The 22,164-nt window shown below is 35.5% G+C and overlaps 1 protein-coding gene across 1 annotated transcript in view; it reads right to left on the bottom strand.

Moving 5' to 3' along the window:
* The window catches only part of KIAA1217 (KIAA1217 ortholog), an 872,441-nt gene that overhangs the window by 525,533 nt on the left and 324,744 nt on the right, over positions 1-22,164 (bottom strand). The gene's annotated exons all lie outside the window — the stretch shown is intronic.

The raw sequence follows: 22,164 nt of genomic DNA on the forward strand, positions 1-22,164 counted from the left end.
TGTGACTCTAATGGGCATGACCTCTTACTTACTTTAAAATGCAAGTGAGGCAATGATGGAGTCTCCTCTCTCTCTTTAAAGGATTCTAATGAGACTTACATAGTTCTGAGGAGGAAAACAAACAGATAAAACTCATGAAGAGGCGAGGCATGGTGGCTTATTCCTGTAATGCCAGCACCTTAAGAGGTGGATCACTTGGGCCTAGGAGTCGAGAACAGCCTGGGCAACATAGTGAGATCCCATCTCGGCAAGAAATACAAGACTTACTCCTCAGCAGTGGTCCCAGCTACTTGGGAGGCTGAAATGGGAAGAATGCTTGCACCTAGGGGGCCGAGGTTGCAGTGGGCCATGATTGCACCACTGCACTCCAGTCTGGATGACAGAACAAGACTCCATCTCAAAAACAAAACAAAATAACCAAACAAAACTATGAATACTTAGGCAATCAGATGAGCTTATTAATTCTTTGACTGTAACTTACAAGGGTGATGGGGTTTCATTTGTATAATTTCAAGTTTCCTTCTTCAACTTCTCAGTTACTATAAAGCATCCAACATATTGGATTCTTCTGGTTACTGAAAGCCAAATATTAAAAAAAGAAGAGGTTATTTCATAAATTGTAGGCATTTGTGAAAATGTGGGATGACATGTAGTTCAACTCACATTTGCTGTTTTTCTGAGCTACCTACAGAAATCCTTTGTAGTTTCCAATGCTCTGATTTAATGGCAGTGGGAAGTATGCAAAATCATGAGCAAAACTGAATAAACCTAAGAGTGTGCTTAGCTTCTAGGAAAATTCTACATATTTAATTAACTTTTGATGGAGGTTGAGTAAGGAGAAAGTGAGTCCATTAAACATTTTGAAAATCATGTGATCATCAACAAAGTAAACACAAATGTTTTTAAATGTGTTTAAAGATTCCATTTCCATTTTCCCTCTTTACTCAAACGACATAAATTTTACACATAAGTGATAAAGAATTGACACACACACATACAAATAGTGAAATTAAGAAATGGCTTTTTGAATGTGAAATTGCACAGCTTTAAAAATTATTTAAGGCCAGTAAGCTCATAAAAAGATGCTCAGCGGCTGGGCATAGTGGTGTGAGCCTGTAATTCCAGCACTCTGAGAGGCCAAGTGGGTGGATCATTTGAGTCCAGGAGTTTGAGATCAGCCTGGGCAACACGGTGAAACCCTGTCTCTATGAAAAATATAAAAATTAGCTGGATATGGTGGCGTATGCTGCGGTTCCAGCTACTCGGGAGGCTAGATCACTTTAGCCTGGGAGGTCAAGGCTGCGGTGAGCAGTAATTGTGCCACTGCACTCCAGCCTGGGAGACAGAGCAAGACCCGTCTCTAAATAAATGAATGAATGAATGCTCAGCATCACTAATCATTAGAGAAATGCAACTCAAAAGCACAATGAGGCTCCACATTCATGAGAGTGGATGTTAGGAAAAAACAAAAAACAGAAACAATAGAAAGTAAGTGTTGGTGGGAATGTGAAAAAGTTGAAGCCCTTGTGCACTGTGGGTGGGAATATAAAACTGGATAGTCGCTGTGGAAAATGGAATGGTAGTTCCTCAAAGAATCAAACTTGGAATTACCATAAAATCCAGCAATTCCATTTCTCGGGATATACCCCCCAAAAAATGAAAGCAAAGATTCGAACAGATATTTGTAAAACCATGCTCATAATGGAATTATTAACAAGATCCAAAAGGTAGAAACAACCTTAATGTCTATGGATAAATGAAGAAACAATGATAGATGGATAAACAAAGTGTGGTATATACATAAAATGGAATATTCTTTAGCCTTAAAAAAGCAGGAACTTCTGACATGTGCTGCAATATAGATGAACCTTGAGGACATTATACTATGTGGAAAAAAAGCCAGTCACCAATGGACAAATACTGTATGCTCCTACTTATGTGAGTTTCCTAGAGTTGCCAAATTCATGCAGATAGAAAGTAGGATGGTGGCTGTCAGGCACTGGGGAAGGGGAAATGAGGAGTTCGTGTTTAATGAGTATAGAGTTTAGGTTGAGGAAGATGAAAAAGTTCCAGAGACAGATGGTGATTATAGCTGCACATCTGTATTAGTCCTTTTTCACACCACTACAGAGAACCGCCCAAAATTGAATAATTTATAAAGGAAAGAGGTTTAATTGACTCACAGTTGCACATGGCTGAAGAAGCCTCAGGAAACTTACAATCATGGTGGAAGGCGAAGAGGAAGCCAGGCACTTCTTTCGTGGTGGCAGGAGAGAGGGAGCAAAGTGGGAAGCACCATTTTTAAACCATTAGATCTCGTGAGAACTCCCTCATTATCATGAGAACAGCAAGCGGGAAGCCACCCCCATGATCCAGTCACCTCCCATCAGGACCCTCCCTCGACACCTGGGGATTAAAATTCGAGATGCGATTTGGGTGAGGACACAGAGCGAAACTGTATCAACGACAATGTGAATACACATAATGCCACAGAACTGCACACTTAAAAATGCTTAAAATGGTGAATTTTATGTTTTGCCTATTTTATCACAATGATAAATTATTTGAATTCATATTTTCATGTAGTTGATGCTTGAACTTCTTATGAAATGAGGGTTAGATAACGGTCCACTCTCTCTCTCTAGCTTTCGGTAGCCTGGGCAATGCCTAGATGCAAGCTGTGTTTTCACAAGGTAGGTTTAAGATGGCCAGAGTGACTCTGTGACCAGAGGAGGGACGTGGTTTTCTCTCTGAGGCCTAACCATGGCTGCCCAGCAGATCCACCATGTTCCCTTGCATTGTCACACAGCCACATTGCAATACAGAGATGATACTACATGCCTGTGTAAGGGAACTTAAAACTTTTCTCTCTCCCCACTTTAACGAAGACAAATGCAAACAACCACTCTATGCATCATGGGCAAGGCTAGAGATCAAATAGTCTCATAAAGACTCTGAGAAGATCTTTTCAGAACTTGTCTTCTGGCTCCTTGGTTCTCTGGCCCTGGCTTTGTATTTTTCTTGGAGATTACTTCTTTCTTGAGAGGTGTAGTAAATCCTTCTTAAAATGGGGGAGGAATTTCCCCCAGTTGGCTTCAGAATCCTTGCTAGTAAATCCTCTGGACTTTCCAAAATTTGCCCAGAATTATATTACAGAGGGTCCTAAACTAGAGTGTTCCATATTTTCTAAATGAGTAAATAAAGATCCATTGAGGACCCTGCACTTATTTTTATGACCAAAAAGCAGCTCACACCAGTCCCTGAATACTCCTTAGAGTAGATGAAAGGAAGAATTTATGGCATGATGTGTAAGAATAGTCTATACCTCTCATATCTCTGCAGGCTCATGTTCACAAAACAAGGCAATGCAGTTATTTATGTACAAAAATAGAGCAGTGTCCATTGAAAAGAAAGGTTTGATGTTCCTCCTCCTTTTAGACAGTTTTAATTTACAAAACCAGATGAGGTCCTTAAGGTCTCTTTTTGAGATATCATGCATCTCTAATCTAAGGTAGGATTATTTGGATGATTACATTATTTTTCTCCCTAAAAAAATCATAGACAAAAAAATTTATCCACTTATGGGCAGCTAGGAAAACTGTGAAGTATAAGTTTATTTTTCATTATGTTCTAATGTTATTGCACAGCCCTTGGCTCCCTGTATTTCTTCCCACTTACTAGGCATCTCTTTTATGTCCTCAGGAGACCCCTAATTCTAACCCATTGAAAGCCTGCTTTTTGGAAAGAATTGTCCAGGGATATTTATAACTCAGAATTTTTTAGGTTAAAGCAAGAAGTTCATTTCACAATGATACAGTTAAAAATATTCAACATAACACTTATTTACGGAAGCATAAAACTATTGGTATAGCACCAGCAATAGTCATTCAGATTTTTTGGTACTCCTCAGATGATTTCGAAATAAAAAATTTAAAATACAGCAGACATAAAAAGGATATGTGTTAAAATGTAAAGATAAAAACAATGCAAAGAATACACATGTACCCATTGCCAAGCTTAAGCAATAATACATTTCCCTTTGAAGTCGTTGAAATCTTCTAAGTGCTTCCAATTGGTCACATGCTCCTTGGACCCTGATGTGACAGCTTTCCTAGATTTAATTTTAATGATTCTCTTATTTTCTTTCATAGTTTTACAAATGTGCATATATCTCTAATCAATATATCGTTAAGTTTTGCTTTTGAAAAGGTCGACATAAATGTCATCAAGTAAGTTGTATTTATTCTTCTGTGACTTTTTTTTAGGCTCGGCATTATGTTTTTTTGAGATTTATGTATGTATATATCTGACATGCTGTAATTCATTCATTTTCACTTTTTATGGTGGTACATGGCATGAATATATTATAATGAATGAATATATTACATTCTACAGCTGATGAACATTTTGTTTTTAGTGTTCATTTTTTCCTCATGGATAATCGATTGATCAATCATCCCACACCATAACCCACCGTTTCCCATAGATCTGAAATCTCAGCTTTGCCAAAATTCCATTTTTGTGGGACTCTTTTCTGGGTTTCTTAATATGTTTTGTTTGTTTACTTGTCTATCTCTCTGTTTGCTGTCTTAATGATATAGAGCTAGATAATAAAAATAGCAAATATATGTTTATATTTATGATATGCCAGCCATTGTCCCAAGCACTTTTCACATGTTAACTCATGTATTCCTCATCATTACCTTGCAAAGTGGGCACTGTTATTATATAGATGAAGAAATTGAGCTCAAAGAAATGGATTGTAGGTACCTAAGCAAGATTTGAAACTCAGGCAATCTATTCACGCAGATTGTGCTATTGGACACTGTGCAAATCTGACTCATTATAAATCATGATTTCTGATTGGGCGATAGGTCTTATTTAGGAGTTTCCTGAGAATTCTTAGTCCTTTGCTCTTATATACAAATGTTATAAACATCTTATTAAGTTCCATGTGAAATAAAACTTATTAAAATTTTCATTGATAATTTATTGTCTGTAAATAATTTTACACTATTGAGTTTTCCTATCTATTAACATGGTATTTTTCTTCCATTTGTTTAGGTATTAAATAATGTGTTTTTATCATGTTTTATAATATTCTACAAATTGTATATCTTTTGTTAAATATGTTCCTAGATCTATTGTTCCAGCAACTGTAAATGGCATCATTTTAAAGTTGTATTTTCTGTCTGTTGGTATATGATGAAACATAATATGACTTTAAATAGTTTTTGACTTGTTTCTGGCAATGGTAGTGCAAAAAGAACCAGAATTACCCCTCTTCTTTAAACAGCCAGGAAAACAGACAAAATATATGAAACAATGGTTTTCAGATATTGCGCAATGTATACCACAGGACAGTGATTGCTAAGATAATAAAAATAAATGTGGTAAGCCCAGTGAATGCCCCAGGTCACCGTCTGAAGAGTTTCCAGGTCATAGTGCAGGGAGGGGACACCCAAACAGAGCTCAGCAGTCTCCTTGAGTTGAGGAAACAGAGTTCCTAGTTCAGAGAGGCAAAGGCATAATCTTCAGTCAGAGGAGGTGCTGCACAGAGCTATGAAGATACATGGAATATTTTCTCTGATAACAACAGAATTAACTTAAAAATAAGTAGCAGAAAGATATTTTTTAAAGCCCCACATATTTGGAAGTTAAACAACAAACATCTAAACAACTTATGGGTTAAAGATGAAAAAAGAAAAATTATAAAATATTTTGAACTGAATGAAAATTAGAATGACATAAAAATCTGAGGGATGTTACTAAAGCATGCTTAAAGGTAAGGTTATAGCATTATATGATATTATATAGCTTATACCATAAGTATTTATGCTAGAAAATAAGAAAAGTCTCAAGCCAATGATCTAAGCATCCACCTTGAAAAAAATAGATCTAAAATAAGCAGAAGGAGAAAAGTAAAAAAGAGCAAAAAACAAACAAAAAAATCAATGAAATAGATAATAGAAAGCAATGGAAAAAAATCAATGTAACCAAAATCTAGTACTAGGAAAGAATCAATAAAATGTATAAGACTCAAGACAGCCTAACTGAGAAAGAAAGGAGAATCACACAGATTATGAATATCAGGAATGAAAGAGAGGATATAATCATATAAATAAACAATTATGAATAGCTTTATGCCAATAAATTTGACAACATAGATGAAATTTACAACTTGTTTTAAAGATAGAAGCTACCAGAATTCATTCAAGAAGATATAGGTAATAGTCCCATATCTACAAAAGAAATTGAATAGGTGATTAAAAATCTAAACAAGATGAAAGCTCCAGGCTGAGATGGCTTTATTGGTAAATTTTACCAAACATTTAAGAATAATATAACCAAATTTTATTTATACTCTCTCAGAAAATAGAAGCAGAGGGAATACTTTCTGACTCAGTCTGAGGCCAGAATTATCATGATACCAAGACCAGAAAATGCCATTATAAGAAAATAAAACTACAGATTAAAAGTTATCATGAACATACATGTAAAAGTCTCTAAGAAAATATTAGCAACTTGAAACTAGCACTATATAAAAAGGATAATACAAGTAGACCAAGTAGAATATATCCCAGAAATGTAAAATTGCTCTAACATTTGAAAAAGTTTGAGAAAAAAGATACTATATTTCCCCTTACCATTTCTATTCAGCATTTTACTGATGGCTTTAGCTGGTGCGAAAAAGCAAGACAATGAAATGAAATGCATTCCAATTAGAAAGAGAAAGATACAACTATTGTCATTTATAAATAATGTGATCGTCTATGTAGAAAAATCCAAAATAATCTACCATAAAGCTACTAGGACCAGTAAGTAAGTTTAGTAAGGTCACAGAAGATGAGGTAAATATATAAGACTAATTGTATTTCTATATTTTAGTAAAGAATAATTGGGAATTAAAATTCAAAATTACCATTTAGAATAGTACCAAAAAAGTGAAATACTTAGAGATAAGTTTAACAAGATATATGCAAGAATTGTACGCTAGAAACTTCAAAACTTTGCTGAGAGAAATTAAGAAAGACACAAATAAACGGAGAGACATACCATGTTCATGAATTGGAAAACTACTTATTGTTTTGCTTTTAATTGTCCCCCAATTCATCTGTAGATTCATTGTAATCCCAATTAAGATTTTAGCTAGATTTTATGTAGAAAATAGCAAACTGATTCTAAAATTTATATAAAAATGTAAAGACCTCAAATAGCCAAAAGAATTCTGAAAAGAAAGAACAAAAGTGGAAGATCTAACTCTTCATAATTTCAAATCTTATACAGCTACAATTGGCAAGAAAGTATGTTTGGAATAAGATCAGATATATATATAGATCAATGGGCCACAATAGAAATTCCAGATATAGACCCACACATATGTGGTCAATTGATTTTTGAAGAAGGTACCAAGGAAATTTTATGAGGAAAATAAACTTTAAAATAAATTACACTAGAATAGTTGCATATTCATAGGCAAAACATGAGCCTCAGTGCTTATCTCAGACCAAAGACAAGCATCTAATTCAAATTGATTATAGACCTAAATGTAAGACCTAAAAAGATTCAAACTTTTAGAAAAAAACGTAGGAGAATATTTTGTGACTTTAGGTTACACTGAGATTTCTTAGAACACGAAAAGTGTGAACCATAAAATAAGAAAGTATTATATTACACAATTATAAACATTAGCTCTTCAAACGTTAAAGGTAAGGAAATGCATAGGTAAGAAATAGATTGAGACGTATTTTCCAAAACATATTCTGATAACAGACTTGCACCTACAATATGTAAAGAATTCTTAAAAATCAATCATAAGAAGACAAATTAATTAGAAATGAGCAAAATATTTGAAAAGTCAATTCACCAAAGAAGATTTACAGATTGCAAATAGGCACATGAAAAGATGCTCAACATCATTGCTTATGAAGGATATGCAAATTAAAACATTATTAGAATGGCTAAAATTAAAAATATCAAATTACGGTGAGAATGTGGAACAAATGAAATTCTCATACATTGCTGGTAGAAATGCAAAATGATACAACCACCTTTTAAACAGGTTAGCGGTTTCTTATAAAATTTGATATGTATTTATTTATGACCCAGAAATTCTACTCCTAGGTTTTTATTCAAGAAAAATTAAAACTTATATCCACATGTAGAATTACTCAAATGCTCATCATAGGTATATTTATAAAGCCTGAAACCAAAAGCAACCCAAGTATCTATCAACTACTGCGTGGATAAAAATAATGCCCATATAATACTATTCAGAAATAAAAATAAAATCCTGATCAACAAAACAACTTGGATAAAGTATTGTTATGAGGGAAAGAAATCAAACACAAAAGACTACCCAGCTTTATGATTCCATTTATTTAGGACCAGGATGGATGAAGGAGAGTGACTGCAAAAGAGGACAATGGAAACTTTTGGTGTGTTGGAGATGCTTTATATCATCATTATGCTGGTGGTTACAAAACTGCATGTATTTATCAAAACCTATAAAATTGTATATTTAACATTTGTGAATTTATTAATATTTATAAATTATAGCTCAATAAAGCTGATTAAAATAAAACTTAGGAGATTTTAACATTTAAAATTTAAAAAACAATAAATTGAGGTTGATTTTTACACATGTATACACCTGTGTAACCGCCACCCAGACCAAAATATAGATTATGTCCAGCCTCTCAGAAGGCTCTAGCATTTATCTGCTGAGTCAATACTGCTTCCCCTCACCTTGGAACCTCTAATCTGATCTCTATCAACAGAGATTAATTTTTCCTTTTTTTTCTACTTCATATAAATAGGATCACATGGAATGAACTTTTTAATCTCTGCCTTCTTTGTTTACAATATTGAGTCTGCAGGATTCATCCATGTTGTCATATGTATTTGTGTTTTTTCATTGCTATGTGGTATTTATTTATATAACAACACTACAATTTGATTATTCTGTTTTCATTTTTTGTATTATGACTAAAGTTACTATAAACATTATTTTATATCTTTTGAAGGGCATAAGCACTTATTTTCATTGATTACAGTTGTCTCTCAGTATATGCAGGAAATTGGTTCCAGAACTCCCACATATACCAAAATTCACACATACTTAAGTCCCACTGTTGGCCCTACAGAAATTGCATATATATGGAAAGTTGGTCCTGCAATTGGTATTTCCAGTACACAGCTTTTGTACCCAGTGAATACTGTATTTTCTATCCATGTTTGGTTGAAAAAAGCCCACTTACAAGAGGACCTGTGCAATTCAAACCTGTACTGTTCAAGGGTCGACTGTGTATACATAGATGGAAAACTGCTGGTTATAGGTTATATATATTATATATTTAGCTTAATAGATACTGGCAAACAGTTCGCCAGAATGGTTATAAAATTTTACTCTTTCCTCATCAAAGTGTGAGAATTCCAATTTCTTCACATGTTTGACTATACTTGGTATTGAAAGTTAACTTTCTGCTTGATCTTACATGAAAGAATTTTACTAAATTGCCAATTCTAATAATATATGGACTCATTTGAATTTTTCAGAGAAAAGTAGTAAATAATGGCAGTTTTGTTTCTTTTTAATCCTTATGCTTCTTATTCTTGTCTTATTGTGATGGCTAGGCTCACTAGTAGAATGCTGAAAGGAAATGGTGATAGCGGTTGGGTCTTGTTCTTGACTACAAAGATAATTCCTTCAATATTTCACCATTGGCTATAGTATTTGCTGTAGGTTTTTTATAGATACGCTTTCTTTTTCAGATCAAGTATATATCCTTAAGTTCCTGACTGTTAAAAGTTTTGACCATGAATAATTGTTGACTTTTATCATATGCTTTCATTTTTGAATGTTTTGGGATAGTCATAATTTCCTACATGTCTTTCCGTTGCTTGATAGCTTGATTTTTATCACTAAATAATATTCTTGTTTAGGAAGGCACTACAGTTTATTTATTCATTTATTGAAGGACATCTTGGCTCCTTCCACGTTTTGACAATCATGAAAAAAACCCTGCCATAAACATTTATTTGTGGATGTTTGTGTAGACATAAGTTTTCAACTAATTTGGATAAATACCTGGGAATGGGATTGCTGGATCATATAGTAAGTCGATGTTTAACTTAGTAAGGAATTGCCAAACTGTCTTCAAAAGTGGCTGGACCATTTTGTGTTCTCTCCAGCAAGGAATGAGAGTTTCTCTTACTCCATATCTTTGTTAGCATTTGGTTTGTCAGCTTTTTTTTTAAATTTTATTTTAGGTATTCTAATAGGTGGGAAATTGTATCTTGTTTTAATATGTAATTTCCTAATGACATATAATATTGTGAATCATTTTGTATGCATATTTCCCATCTGTATATCTTCTTTAGAGAGGTGACTGTTCAGGTCTTTTGTTTACTTTTAAATTGAGTTGTGTGGTTTTTTAAATTGTTGAGTTTTAAGTGTTCTTTGTATATTTTGCATGCAAGTTTTTTTATTTTATCAGATATGTGTTTTGCAAATATTTCTTCCAGTGTGTGGCTTGTCTTTTCATTCTAGTGACAGTGTCTTTCACAGAGCAGGAGTTTCCATCTTAATAAAGTCCAGTTTGTCAGTTTTTTTCTTTCAGAGTTCTTGCTTTTGTATTGTATATTTTATAATTTTAATCTTTTAAGATTAAATCTTAAATGATTAAAATATTTTCTCCTACGTTATCTTTTAGAAATTTTATAGTTTTGGGTTTTACATTTAGGTGTAGGATCTGTTGAGTTAATTTTGTGAAAGGTGTCAGAACTGTGTCTACATTCATATTTTTTGTATATTGATGTCCAGATGTTGAAAAGGCTAATCTTTCTTCGTTGAATTGTCTTGTTGCTTTGTCAAAGATCAGTTGACTATATTTGTATCGGCCAATTTCTGGGCTGTTCATTCTGTTCCACTGTCTGTTTACCTATTCTTTTACAAATACCACCCTGTCTTGATTACTATAGCTTTATAGTAAGTATAGTAAGTCCTGAAGTTGGATAGTATCAGTCCTCCAGCTTTATTCTTCTCCTTCCATCTTGTGTTGGCTATTTGTGTCTTTTGCCTTTCATGTAAACTTTAGATCAGTTTGTCAATATCCACAAAATAATTTGCAGGGATTTGCATTGGGATTACATTGAATCTGTAGATCAAATTGGGAAAAACTGACACCCTGACAATACGGAGTCTTACTGTCCATGAATATGTATCTCTTCATTTATTTACATCTTCTTTGATTTCTTTTTGAGTTTATAGTTTTTCAGATAAAGAACATGTGTATATTTAGTTCGATTTATACCTACAGTATTGATTTTTTTGGTGCTAATGTAAGTGATGTTGTGTTTTTACTTACAAGTTTCAATCATTGATTGTTGGTATATAGAAAAACAACTGGCTTTTGTATATTAACCTCATATCCTACAGTCTTGCTGTTGTTGCTTATTAATTCCAGTATTTTTTGTTATTGTTCCTTCTTTGGGATTTTCTACATACATAATTAATTATTTAAAAATAATTTCTATTTATCTATTGAGATTTTGTATCTCTTGTGCTGTTACTAGTCAATTCTTTATACATTTTTTCCCTTGAATTCTTTAAACATAATTTCAGTAGTTGTGTTGACATCATTGCTAAATTTATCATCCTGGCTGACTCTGTAAATTAGCTTCATTGACGACTATTTTTTCTGAGTATAGGTTGCAGGTAGACTTTCCTGTTTCTTTGCATACTTTGTACCATTTTGTTGAAAACTAACATGTTAGATCATAAAATACAGCATTTCTACTTTTTCCCCCAAGGTTGTTGTTTGTTTTGTTTTGTTTTGTTTTTATTTTTTTTTAGAAACTTGCTAAGAATTAATCTGTAGGGTCTGTCTCCTCTGCTTTGTGTAGCTACTTATTTTTTGCTCAGTCCTTGTATTCTTATATTTATATTTTTCAGCCTGGCTTCCTAGGGGTCATCCCTGTGTCTTCTCAGCTCAGTGATCAACCAATGATTGGGCAGAGATTGTACTCAAACATCTCAAGCGATAAGGCTTCCACTTTCTGTGTGTGTATATATGTGTATTGGGGAACATGTTCAAACTTTGAGCATTTTCACCTCTTCTTTGACTTGCACTTTTCTCTGGTCTATTTCTGGTCTCTCTGAAAGGCATCCGTGCTTCCCAACCAGCCATGGCTGTGTGAAGCTTATATAGCCCTTTCTTCCACGATCTCTTTGTTAAGTTTCTTGCTTGTCCACTGCCCACCCAAATGAGACCACAACCTCAAGCTTAAGAGCAGCAGATTTTACTCATTCATTTCTTATCAAGTTTGCTACTTTCACTGACAACGCTACTTAGTGTGGTTTTTACCTTTCATTCCAAATCAGATCAGTCTCCTCTGACAATTAAGTTGCTGATTTTCACAGCCAACTTCCCTCTTGTAAAACTACAGCATCAACCATGCATCTGCTGATGGCTAGGTGATGGGGGTAGCCCCAGGAATGAGAGTCACGGACTACTATTCTCACCCAACGCTCTAGAAGTTTTTCATAAATTAATGCTTCATAATTTTTGTTTGCCTTTGGTTGATTTCTGGAACCATATATGGTTATTTCTGACAATTTTGTCTGGTGTCTACATAATTTGGGGGGAAAGAATTGACTGACTTTTGTGGCTACTTTTAAGATCTTCTCTTTGTCATTCTTGTTATGCAGTTGCACAGTAATGTATCTTGATGTAGATTTATTTTTATTTTATCTCACTTTGAATTTTGGGGGTCCTTGAATCTGAGAATTGTTTTGTTTACTTATTCCTGGAAAATTCTCAGCCATTATTATACTTCTTTTTTTCTTTTTAGAGTTGTTTTATTTTTTAGATTATCTTGATTGAGGTATAATCCATTCTCTTCTCAAATTTTATTCTGCTCTTATTTTCTATGATTTCCTAGTCTAGGAGTTAACAAACTATCATCCAAGGGCCAAATTTAGTGTGCTGCCATTGTAGAAATAAAGTCTTCTTAGAATGTAGCCGGGCTCATTTGTTTACATTATTACTTATGGCTGCTTTTGCACTGCAACGTCAGAGTTGAGTATTTCCAAGACTCTATGGCCCCTAAGCCTAAAACATTTCCATCTGATCTTTCACAGAGGTCTGCCCTCCCCTGCCCCAAATCTTCAATCTGAAATGTGTTCTATCTTCCCCACTATATTTTCTTTTTCTTCAAATGCTTCTTTCACAATTACCTCCACTTTGTCTTTTTAAGTGGCACTGTAAATTATTAAAAGCTCTTTCAGTTCACAAATCCTTTCTTCAGCTAAGTCTAATCCGATGATTAATGCAGTTCCTACTTTCAGCTATTATTTCATTGTTTAATGTTATGTAACTCTACTATACTTGCTATATGCTTTTAACTCCTTGAGCATATTAGAGATCAAACTTACATATTCTAGGTCTGATAACTCCAATGTCTGAAATTCTCCACTTTGTGGTTTCTCTTGGCTTTTGCTAATGGGTTCTCACTTTTTTGTGTTTGGTGACTTTTTATTTAGGAGCACATATTCCTTATAATTTTTTTTAATATGAAGCTTGTGTTTAAGGTGCATTCTTCCAGAAATAATTTGTATTTCTTCTGTAGAGCAGAAAGAAGCTGGGATACTACCAACTTGAGGCCACTTTAAACTCAGATCTTACTTTTTGGGGGGCTACAAAGGTAACCTGGTAGGGTTGTGGTTGGAGATTTTGAAGGAATACATTTTCTTTTCTGTGCTCTCCCTAAACAGTGAGGCAAGCAATTATCTCCATGAACTCTGAATGAGATGTGCACTTGTCCTTACACTAATCTTTCTTCCTTTCAATGTATGTTGTTCCACATTGCTATGTCTTTAGGCTTTGTTTTTTATCCCCTGGGTGAGACCTTTGGAACCCAGGTCTGGGTCACAAGCAAAAGGGAAACTCCCCAGGGTAAGTGGCTGTGCTTCTGTGGAACTGCATTTTCATATAATTTCTGGCCTTTGCAGGAGTTCTACTTTTACAACAGTGCAGTTATACATATAAAATTAAATTTTTAAATTTTATCCAGCTTTTTAGGTATGTTGTATCAGGAGGTGTTTCACTTAAAGTTGAGTATACTGTGTTTAAATGGAAAATTATAGTGTGAATTTAAGCCAGTATGTTACTTTTTCAGGTTTATTTGCATTTAACATTGATTCTTAATTCTGAATAAGAATACTACATCTTCATTAAGGTTGGCAACTGTGTGGAACTAGAGGAAATACATTAGGGAAGGAATTTTTATAGTCCCCTTACATTGAAGTGAAAGGCTGTCTACTTCATGCTTCAAAAATATGATTTCTGGCTGGGCACGGTGGCTCATGCCTGCAATCCCAGCACTTTGGGAAGCCAAGGCAGGAGGAGTGCTAGAGGTCAGGAGTTCCAGACCAGCCTGGGCAACATAGCAAGATCCTATCTCTACAAAAAATGTAAAATGTTAAAGTTAGCCAGGTGTGGTGACACATGCCTGTAGTCCCAGCTACTTGAGAGGCTAAGGTGGGGGGATCACTTGAGCCCCTGAGTTCAAGGCTGTAGTGACCTATGCTGTGCCACTGCACTCCAGCCTGGGTGATAGAGTGAGACCTTGTTTCAAAACAAAAAAAATAAAAAAATAAAAAAAAAAAAACTAACCAACCAAACAAAATATTCATGATTTCATTCAGTAAACATTTATTGTGACCTACTATGGGTAGGCCTATAATGCTACCTGCAATAGAAGATTCAAGCAAATAAAGTCTTAGTTCTATATTATGTTAATCATTATATTTAGCATCTCTTGAGGGCTCACTGCACGTTTTTTTTAAATGCTTGCCAGTTTTAGTGCTTTATATATTTTATCATGTTCAATCCTTAAAATAAATGTATGAGGTAGGTACTTTAGTTACTATGCTTATTTTTACATGAGGAAACTGAGGCAGAAAGAGGTTAAATAACTAGGTAAGGGAAAAAGCAAGTAAGTAATGAACCCAAGATCCAAACCCTTGCAGTCTGACTCCAGAACACACGTCCTTAATTACTATAGTTACAATATTATACTATACTACAATATACTACACTATATAATATTATTAAACATAAGAAGCTTAGCTTGAATTCTTTAAACATAATTTTAATAGTTGTGTTGACGTCTTTGCTAAATCTAAGATCCTGGCTGACTCTGTAAGTTAGTTTCACTGAACACTATTTTTTCTGAGTACAGCCTGCAGGGTAGATTTTCCCGTTTCTTTGTATACCTTTTATAAAAGGTGTTTGAATATAATCTCTGCCCAATCACTAGTTGATCACTGAGCTGAGAAAACACAGGGATGACCCCTAGGAAGCCAGGCTGAAAATATAAATATAAGAATATAAGAACTGAGCAAAGAAATAAGTAGCTACACAAAGCAGAGGAGAACTGAATTCTTTAAACAGGAAGATAACAGACACAATACATAGAAAGAAAGAATACAGAGACATATTTGATAAATGTTACCATAGCAGCCTAGAGGAGACCATCACCAGAAGGCCCAGTTAGATCACCAGGGAAGCTTCAGAGGAGACTTGGAACTTCAGCTCTGCTTAACACCAACCTCAGCTATGCGTGCTGAGATACATACGTTAAGGTGTCAAATGGTACCTTATTTTCCTTTTCTAGTAAATTGCTTAGCTCATTTAATGGCATGTTAAGGAATAAACTGCACATACTGGGAAGTTTAAACCTTTATTTGCTTTGAAGAATCAAGAAAGCATATCCTGTTTTTTTTTTTTAACCCAAGCAAACAGGGAGAGGGCACTTCCCAGTACACTTTGAAGTTACTTTGCGGCCTTAGGACTAGGTTCTGGTCTTAAAAATGGAAGTGGATTTTACGTTTCTATTTCTTTCTTTCTTTTTTCTTTTTTTTTTTTTGAGTCAGAGTCTCACTCTGTGGCCCAGGCTGGAGTATAGTGACACAATCTCGGCTCACTGCAACCTCTGCCTCCCAGGTGCAAACATTCTCCTGGCTCAGCCTCCTGAGTAGCTGGGACTACAGGCACCCGCCACCATGCCTTGCTAAGTTTTGCATTTATAGTAGAGATGGGGTTTTACCATGTTGGCCAGACTGGTCTCGAACTCCTGACCTCAGGTGATCCACCTGCCTTGGCCTTCCAAAGTGCTGGGATTACGGGTGTAAGCCACCATGACTGGCCTTATGTTGCTATTTCTAGACCTGGCCATAAACCTCCCTAACAATCACTATAAAGTCTTTCTCGTCTACTAAGACTGCAGAGGCTGCAACATGGAAGAAACTATTTCAGAGGGAGCCCAAGAAGAGCCACCTGATTCTTATGGAAGGATCACATCAACAGTAAATCTTTATTGTTTTAAGCTACTGATATTTTGAGGTTCCTTGTTATAGCAGTTAATTTTAATTACCAATGAGTGGAACAGATAGGCATGTAGACTAAGCAGTCTCACTGTACAGCCCTTTCTAGGAAATGATTTGGAGGAATCAGGAAAGCATTATTGTAGTCCTCAACATTTCTTTTTGCCGTTTACTTTGTTGGTTCTGCCAGTTTCCAAGAGTGGCATGGTTGCAGCAATGACAGCCAACAGAAAATGATATTTTGCTTAGGACAATTTTGATAACTACATGCTTTTTTAGGGCCAACATTTATTGTACCAAGAATATTATTATATTTTTGAATAATATTATTTTAGAATAATACTATATTTTTGATCGAAGATAGTGTATTAACTTTTGTTCCATGTGCTTTATTCTGTTTAATTCTCAAAACAATATGAAAGGGTATGACTATTACCCTTTAACAGCAATTCAATGCGGTTTTAACACTGCTTAGAAAAACTCTCAGTCCTCAAAATGATTTTCAAACTCCTAGAAAAATATAGTACATTTTTCATGTGTGAAGATATAACTTGGCCGTATTTCAAAAACACTGATTTTTTCCAAAGTTTTGAGACTCTTTCTTAAGATACTAAAAAATAGTTTTCCATCAGACTTGAGATTTCTAGCTGAAGCTCATGAGTTAGATGCTGTATTGATCTAATATATCATTAACTGGCAAAATGGTACAATTTATCATGTCCACAGGGCATTATGGGAAATTCTCTCTACTGCTTTGGGTCCTTGTATGCACTTTCTCATTTTTTTCACATAACAGACTAATGACAGAGGAGCTCTCATTTCAGTCTTTTGTTTGCAACAAGCAAATGCATGTAAACAAGCAATTATTTTTGAAGTAGTGTACTCTTTCCTACACTGTTTAAAGCAGTGATTTGCTTATTTCAAATTGTAAACTCTGTTTTCTGCCTGTAAAACAAATTACCTTATGCCTGAATATGAGAACACGTAGTTTCTCCATGGTAGCTAGTAAAAACATCTTTCTTGCCAGAGCGTATTAAATAGATTATTAAAGTCCATTAACTTAAATGCATGCAAGTACCCTTTATTTAAAAACACATTTCTACAGATACTATTTATCCAAAATCAAAATGGCCTTTTCTGGGTAGCCAGGAGACAGAGTCATAACCTTATATGAAACAGGAAAAGCAAATAAACAGGCTCAATTTACATTAAAATGATGTCATTAAGCTCGCAGAATGTGTTGGTATCTCACCTACTGCCTGTCAAGAAAGTATAACAAATGATGTTGTATACATATTAATTTTCCTGTTCCATACTTTGGTGGAAGGAGTAATGTTGAATATTCTCAGACAGTGACACATCCCACAATTAAGAGCACTGTCTAAGGTGCTGGCTGTTGGCGTCACTGTGAGCACACACATCTTTCCCTCTACTTTTGGTTTCCTCTCTTTAGCTTCTTCCATACCTCTACTTCCCTCCCCTCATGGCAGCACTCCCCGTAGCCCATGGGCAAGTTTCCCTTCTCTCACCACACTCCAGAATCATCTTCCCATTCTTTGACTCAGGTGTAAGGTTTTTTTGGATTTTCATCTAGTCTTTGTATCTCCTAACTTACCTGAAACCTGATCCTGAACATAGCAGGACATTTCTGAGTCATTAAAGATAGTTGGAGACTGTGTCTGCACAAAATAGGGCCCCTCAAGTAACCAGATGGCACAGAACTTTCAATCAAACGCAGTTGATTCTGTTATTCACACTAATTATGGTCTAGAACACAGACATGGACGCTGAATTAGCAAATACTGAGTCATAGCTCCTAGAGGAAATACAGGGCTTGGTTCCTATAAGCCTTTGGCTTTTGTCCACTGATTAATGCATAACCTTGTTTTATGTGTGTTTCTGCTTAAAGACATCTTATTTAATATATAATTAATATATAGATGTATATTGAAAGGACATAAATATTCAATATATATATTTTGATTTATTAACATCGAATCATGGCCAAAAACAGTATAATTCATGCCCGAACAAAGCTTGTCTAACAAGTGTATTTTTTCTCTGTAAGGCACATCTCAGCCTTCTTGTGCTTAGATACACTGGACGGTACTTCAGTATATTGCTTAGGGGGGCCATTTTTAAACAGTGAAATCACCACTGAACATGCAAAAGGCATAAAAATGCAAAAAATATGGCACCAAATAGATTGTGAAAGGAACACTTGTTTACAATGTACTTTGAGTGACTCAAATTTATTGTCACTCTGTGCTTATATGCAAAAGCACCATGAGTACTGATTTGAAGATTACAAACGCATTTTAGTGAGTATTGGAATTTGCAGACACAGAATCCACATGTAATGAGGACCAACTGTATTTGAATCATAAAAATGTTATGAGTTAGGATGTGATTTATGATCCTCCCAAAATAGTTCTATTTATAAAAAGGTGTATTTTCTACCAACAGAAGCATGAGATCAGTAATAGCTTAATCCAACCAAAGTTTAAATTTTTATTAAAGTTGTGTTAAGAAACAACCTTGACTTCTCTTGTCTCTACAGGGTACTTCTAAATTACAGTTCACTATAATAGGCATTATATTCTAGCTTCCTCTGAAAGTTCTGCTTTTTAAAAAAGTCCCCAGTCTCCAGGGTTCCAGCAACTAAATACAGACTTCAGTATTGTGTTTAGGGGAAATCCCTCATTCAAAGGCACAAGGGAGAATTTTACCCACTAGCCTTGAAGGAAGAGACTACTATCTTATAATCAGACATCCTGGTTTTCTGTGACTGGGAAATTCCTTTCCTACTGCCTCTCTTTATCCTGCTTAGTAGTTCTATGCAAAATGACACTCACTGAGCTTTTGCTTCTTAGCTCAGTTTTAGCAGGATCAAGGAAGCCCCAGGCTATGGCTAGTGAGGATGGGCTTGGAGGTCTTAGAGAGTTGTAAGAATAACCTGGGCTTCAAATTGTGAGGTTTGACATGGAGCCAAGATCCTAAGTTTACCTGGCTTGGTTTTCTCTTTAGGATTTATATTGTGACCCATTTCAATGGGAGTTTAAAACCACCATTTTGGAGTCCTTTGAGATGCTGAATCCTGAAATATTCTCAGAAAGTCAACATAATCCTTTTCATAAAGGCTCACAGCAGAACTGCAACCAGCACCACCTGTCTACAGATATACCTTAGGTCTGCTTTAGATCGTAAAATGGAAATAAGCTTTCAAAGTGTTTTTCAAGTTGCCTTTGGGTTCTGTTAAATGTAGAAATGTTTCTTTCTTTCATTTTTCCTTGGTCAAATGAAATGTCACTGTCATTTCCATCTGAACATGAAATAATGCCATTGGATATTGGGGAAGGAAAATCCACATGAAACATCTTCACAGACGTTATGGGAGAAATGCTGGTTTAGAAAAAGCCTTTGTTCTGTGGCAGAGGCTGCCATGGTTGTTCCATCACATCAATTTTTACTTACACCATTTAATAAATAAAAACATGCTGACTGTCAACCCACGAGAACAACCCAACACTAATTACTGAAGAACAGAACTGCTTCAGTGAGAGGAGAAGAAGGGCAAAGCATCATGAAATGAGTTTTAAATTTCTTAAGTCGAGCGCTAAGTTGAGAGTTCCATTTTTCCTGTAATTGATTTCTTTTGTTTCAAGAGAAACTCACAACTTGTTTGAATCTGGTTTCTGCAATGTTAACATGGAGGCACTAGTACTTGCCAGTAATCTGCTGCTTTAGGATGTTAGGAGACTCTTTCTCTGCTTTTTTTTTTTTAAAGACAATTTTATTTATTTAATTTTAAGGCAAGATCTCACTCTGTCACCCAGGCTGGAATGCAGTGGCATGATCACAGCTCACTGCAACCTCGAACTGCTAGGCCCAAGTGATCCTCCCACCTCGGCCTCCTGAGTAGCTGGGACTACAGGTAGGCATCACAACGTCTGGTAAATTTTTAAATTTTTTTTGTAAAGATGGGGTCTTGCTATGTTGTCCAGGCAGGTCTCAAACTCCTGGCCTCAAGAGATCCTCCTGCCTCAGCCTCCCAAAATGTTGGAATTATAGGTGTGAGCCACTGCACCAGGCTGAAGACAATTTCTTAGATGGAAATACCTATCCAATGTTCTGGAGGTTCCATAGGTAATGCTACGCATGAAATACTACACTCACAGACTCTGGTATCCTTCCCTACCTGGCTCACTAGCTATGTGACCTTAGCCAAGTGCCTTAGTGTGCTAAAGGTCATGTCTCAACTGCAGACTGAAGTTTATTACCAATCATATTGGAGTGTTGTGAGGTCTTAACGAGAGATTGGACTTATAGCTGTTGGATGTCTTGGCTTCAAAAAGTAGTTGCTGTAGATTTATTATTTCTGCATCCTAATCCCATCTTTTGGTCATTCTGCACTTCCTTTGCTTCCCTTTCATGACCAGCTGGAACCCCCATCCCAGAGAGGGAGTATTTGGGGTGACAGATGCCTTGCTTCCTGTCCAGGGCCAGAAAAGCCTTCAGGCCCTGGAAAGGAAGTTAGCAGAATGCAAGTGTATTTATTCTAACTCCGCTGGTTTTAAAGTTTCCTTTTTTTTTTTTTTTTTTTCCAGCAAATGTGTTTTCTTCCTCTCATGGAACCGAGAACATATGTGATCCCTGGCAGATGATTTTTGCAACTCTTAAAGTCAGGATTGGAGAAGGCTGACTCACAATTTCTTACACTGCACGTGTGAAATCTTTCAAGAAAATTTGAAGGGGGGGAAGATCTACAGTATTTTGGATGATGTTTTCAATTGCTATGAAATTGGTAAAAAAAAAAAAAAAGGATCGATCAGTTATTTGCTTCTATTTCTGACTTTTAAAAAACTTTTTATTTTAAAACAGCAGGAAGAGATGGGTTGAACAAAAGGTAGTATCACTGAGAAGAACAGAAAGAAGGTAACATTTGTAGAGCATTGTAGTTTTCCAATCATCTTAATCATTTGATCTTGTGGCATTTCTGTGATGCAGTTTTTATCTGTGACAAGAACAAAAGATCTCAGGGATACAGAGCCATTGAGACTTTATGGACTGTAATCATTGACTTTTTTTTTTTTGCATTTTACCCTGTCATTTTTTTTAAAAAAGTTCATACAGTTCAGGTTTTCTTAAACTGAAAGTAAGCTAAAGAATGGGAAGCTAGAACATGATTCCTGTTAAAATAATACATTTGAGAAAATGTTTCTTTAGCTATCACTGTAATTGATCAAGTATGCAACAGACATTCTTTTATAAGATACCCAACCCCTAACTTCCAAAATGCCAGATCAAAAGTCTTATCTATGCAATGTTTTATGAGTGATTAATTCCGACTGCCTATGGACAACCACAAGGACAGAGCTCCCATACAGACACACAAATTCAGCACAGACAGAGGAAGCCTTAATCACAGAGTAAGTCTTTGAGAGCGAAGCTCCCAAGCTCAGAAAGGAAAAGGGTTCCAACAACTCCTGCAACAGAGACTAGAAAAAGCGTCAAGAGCCAGAAATATTAACTACAGGCTAAGAGGTAGTCATTTCCACTTCCTTCCAGAGCTCGGTTCAAATCTCGGGCTTACCACTTAGTGACTGTGTGACCTTGAGCTAAGCATTTCAACTTTGCAGGGTCCTATTTCCCTGTGTGTAAGTGGGGATACCAACAGGTCATCCCCATGCATGGTTGTGAGATGAAAAGATATAACATACACTGCACAGCATGTGGCATGCAGCAGACATCAAATCAATAGTAGCTATCGTTTT

This window comes from Nomascus leucogenys, chromosome 18 (genome assembly GCF_006542625.1).
Source record: "Nomascus leucogenys isolate Asia chromosome 18, Asia_NLE_v1, whole genome shotgun sequence".
In the NCBI taxonomy this organism is placed as follows: Eukaryota; Metazoa; Chordata; class Mammalia; order Primates; family Hylobatidae; genus Nomascus; species Nomascus leucogenys.